This window comes from Mus caroli, chromosome 4 (assembly GCF_900094665.2).
Source record: "Mus caroli chromosome 4, CAROLI_EIJ_v1.1, whole genome shotgun sequence".
Classification (NCBI taxonomy): Eukaryota; Metazoa; Chordata; class Mammalia; order Rodentia; family Muridae; genus Mus; species Mus caroli.
Window position 1 is genome coordinate 142652132 of NC_034573.1, and position 4643 is coordinate 142656774.

A 4643-nucleotide genomic window follows, 5' to 3' on the forward strand; every position below is an offset into this window, starting at 1 on the left:
CTGGCTGTCCTGGCACTCACTTTGTAGACCAGGCTGGCCTCGAACTCAGAAATCCGCCTGCCTCTGCCTCCCGAGTGCTGGGATTAAAGGCGGCTCCAGTGTGTGTTTTATGCTGTGGTGTGGAGGGCTCGGTGAGATTGATGGGCCCTGCAAGGATGCCCACGGTTAGGACATCAGTGACCCCACCAATCAACATGTCTGGACCCAGTTCCAGGAGAACATGATCCGGCATGATGCAGAGGGTAATGCCATGTACCAGCTTGGCTTTCTAGGGCTTCCTTGGCTCCATTGCAAAGAATTTCAGGATGGTGAGGTCTGTCCTGAGGTTCCAAGGGCCAACTGTGACAGCCACCCCGGCTATGTCTGCTCTTCAACACCAACACCATTGTCACCTCAGTGCCCGGTACAGGCCCAGGCATGAGATACTGTTTGCTGAATGAATGTGTGAGGGCTTGGCTGGGTGCCCACCGCAGGTCACACTAAATGCCTCCGAAGGCTGGGTTGCCTTATGTTACTGGCTGTCATGGTGACTCCTGTCTGGTTAATACTTCCTGTAAACCAGGGCCCACCACAGAGGTGTGAAGTGTAGTGGAACTGGCATGGGGCAGTTTGTGTTACTAAGACAGCCAAAGAGTGCTTCAGGACACAATGTCTAGACCTGAGGTCAAATTATGTCTCTAGTGATCCTTCTCTGTGCCTGCCAGGTGCTGGGGGTCCCTGGTGTCCTCAGCCTGACAGAGCAGTGAGCTCATTCTGGGATGGCTGTAACCTTACCTTCTCAGGCTGACTGGGCTCAGGAGTGATGGAGGTTGGAAATAGTATTTAAAAAAAAATATTGTCCAAAAACCAAGTTGATTAAAATTCACGCATTCATTCATTCATTCATTCATTCATCCATTCATGGTTTGGTGGTTGTATTTGTCCTTGGCTGTGTAAGAAAGCAGGCTGAGCAAGCCGTTGGGAGCAAGCCAGTAAGCAGCGTTCCTCCATGGCCTCTGCATCAACCAGCTCCTGCCTTGGATTCCACTGGTGATGGCCTGTAAGCTATACGCTAAACGAATCCTTTCCTCTCTGAGCTGCCTTTGGTCTTGGTGTTGGATCACAGCCACAGGAACCTGAATAGGACAGGAACTGAGCCCAGATCCTGTGAGTCACAGGCCAGCATTCTCCTACTGAGCTACGCTCTTCAGCCCCCTTTGGTAAACCCTTTATTTCAAGATGGAGGTCTCACCAGCCTTGAACTTGCCATCCTCCTGCCTCAGCCTTCTGAGTAGCTGGGATAGCAGGCCTGGCTTCTTAGCATGTGTTTGTTGGTTGTAGGTGTCAATGGGGCTAGGGTGCTGCTTCAGCCATGTCCAGAGCGAGCGCTGGATCTCCCTGCCCCAGTTCTCAGCTCTCACAGCATGGACTTCCCTCTAAGCAGCCCTGTCCCACAGCCTGATGAAATGAGGCCCAGCTCCTGCAGACCTCTCTCTGCGGCTCCACAGCCTTAATCTGTGTCCCTACCCAATTCCTGGCTTCTCCATGCTCTTGGTCAGGAAGGCTACTCCAGACAAGGTCACAGGATGAGGAACTCCCTGCCTCCCCTCCCAAGACACAAAAGTCAAATGTTTTTCTTTGTTTTGGAGATTTCTCTTTCTTCTATCCTTCCCAACCCCCATCTCTCTGCCATGACAGCATCACCTTTCACTTTGAGATATTCTCCTTAAAAAATATCTTATTCATCCTTTGAAAATTTAATATAGGTATACCCTGTGCATTGCTCAGATACGTTCCCCCCTCTCCCTCCACCTACCCTACTACTCCTTACCCCATTGCCCCACACAGCTTCCTGTTTTCCTTTTCCTGATGATGGTAATGGTGAAGATAGTGATGGTGATGATGATGGTGGTGGTGGTGATGATGATGATAGTGGTGGTGATGATGGTGGTGGTGGTGGTGACGGTGGTGGTGGTGATGATGGTGGTGATGATGGTGGTGGTGATGATGGTGGTGGTGATGATGGTGGTGGTGATGATGGTGGTGGTGATGGTTGTGGTGATGATGGTGGTGGTGGTGATGATGGTGATGGTGATGACGATGATGATGGTGATGGTGATAATGATGGTGGTGGAGATTAATGGGACTCCGCTAAGTCCCGTTAGTTTGTGGATGTGAAGTTATTCCTTGTTGAGTAAAAAACCAAGTGGCCATATTACCAAATGACAGCAGCTCATCTAAGCTTGCATTTATTTATTTATTTATTTATTTATTTATTTATTTATTTATTTATTTAACTATCTCACCTCCAGGTTTTGAATTGAAGCCTCTTTTCCTTTAAGACCCTGCCATGTTATCTCTGATCTGGTGTTTGGTTCTTTCTAATATTCTCCTGCCTGAAGGCCAATCATGGCTCCCTGGTCAGTGAGTGTCCCCTCTCTGCTAACACATCCCTTCCCGAGGGATAATTTTGTTTCTGCTCCTCACACTTTTTCTCTCCAACACGGACTTCTGCTCAGCATTCGCCCACTGTCTGGGGACCTCTGAGAGGGACCCAGGCTTCCTGCCCCAGTGTCTCACCTACTTTCTGAACAGGACTGGAAATCCTGAAGAAAAGCCCTAGAGCTACTGCAGGAGGCTTCCTGTTTGGGGGCATTAGGCTTCAACAGTCAGACCTAGCCACCCTAGGAGGTTTCAGGGCCGCCTTCTTTGGGGTGCAACTCCAACCTGAGAGCCACTGGGTCTTCACAGACCCTGACCAGCTTTCTCGAAGATTCCCAGGGCAGAGCCTGGCTTCCAGCACTCAGAGCAGGAGGCTTTGTGGCCAGACTCATCCTCGCTCTTGAGGTGTCCTTGGGGGATGTGGCTTCCATCAGTCTTCCACTATTTAAGTCTTGTTCTGCTCTTGACTCTGACTCTGACCTCTTACTGTGGGATCCTAGAGTCAAGGGGTGGGGCTCAGGCCTCTCTGATCCTCCGTCCACACCTGAAGGTCAAGTCCTCTCAGAGGTGACAGGGCACAGCTGTCCCAGTAATGGCGGCTGCAAATGCATTCCTGTCTCATTGTCACCTGCCTCCTCCCACCACTGAGTTTCTGGGAAGAGCAGAGGCCCATTTCATGGTGGGTGTGGCTTCCTCACCTGGCACCAGCATTAGGTCACTACTGCAAGTCCACGCAGAGAGGTGGCTTTTTGTAGATTCTTATAGACCATGAGGCTCCTGTGTGCAGTGCACACACCCTCAGAGAGAACCATTTCATCATTTCAACTAAACCTGCTTCTGCCAACACCATGTCCCTATGTGCAGTCGGAGGGTCTGAAGCAGGACAGCTATGAAACAGGAGGCTCCCCCTCCCTGAGCTAAGTCACGTGTGCTTAAAAGCCTGGGACAGAGCCGGGCGTGGTGGCGCACGCCTTTAATCCCAGCACTCGGGAGGCAGAGGCAGGCGGATTTCCGAGTTCGAGGCCAGCCTGGTCTACAAAGTGAGTTCCAGGACAGCCAGGGCTCAGAGAAACCCTGTCTTGAAAAACCAAAAAAAAAAAAAAAAAAAAAGCCTGGGACAGAAGAGGCCAGTGCTACGGACAGCTGTGACACACCGGGGAAACCGAGGCAGCCTTAGCCACACACACCCTGTACCTGACATCCATAAAAGCTGCTTTATTTTGGTGCCCTCTCATCTTAAAAGTATTCCGTGCTCACCACAAGAAAGCTGTAAACCGCAGAGGTAATGTATATAAAGGACCATAAAGATTAAAATCCGTTTCCCTTGATCCCGTTTCAAAGGGAGGCCAGGATTTTCTGTTTATCTTCTATGTTCTTTCCTGTATCTGAGAAACAAAGCACCATACAACGGAAACAGGCAGGGTTTCCTGTCTATCTGCGTGCTCCTCTCTGTGTCTAGGAAATAAAGCATCGCAAAACCCAAACGCTATCATGCCCTTGGTTAAGATCTCAACTTTGTTTTAATATAACATTACAGTGTAAACATCTCCCCGTGTGTGAAACTGTTCTTAAAAGCAACATTTTTTATTTTCTTCATTTTTAAAGACACAATCTCACTAAATAGACCAGACCGGCCTGGAACTTGTAGAGACTCACTTGGTACTAGGATTAAAGGTAGGGGGAGGTGCCATCATGCCTGGTTCCAAACATTTTTATGCATAGGTGATATTTCCTTTTTTGTGGACAGATCAGAAATTATACTCAACACCCATGACTTGAGTGCTTATGGGGATGCTATTGAGAGTCTGGGGGCACTACCCAAGGGTCCTAGATCCTGTTTCACAGAACACAGTACTGGACAGAGACACATAGACGATAGCAAGCCAAGCAGAGAGTCTATTGAGAAGGGTTACACCTTTAGGAAGGACTTTGGGGAAGCCCAGGGGAAAGTTTAGTGAGTCCAGACGTGTTGGACCAGGGATGGAACTTGATGCTATGCTTCGACTCTGGAGCTCATTTGCTCAGCCCAGGATTTTCTGAGCATGCCCTGTGTACCTGTGCCTCTCAGCTGGGACTGAGGTGGGAGGAGGAGATGGGGTTCCAGTCTTTATCTTTGACAGTATTTTTTCCTATATGCAAAATTTGTAACGTTACTAAAGGCCTTCTGTTTTGTTTGTTTGTTTGGTGTTTTTTTTGTTTTGTTTTGTTTTGTTTTTTTTTTT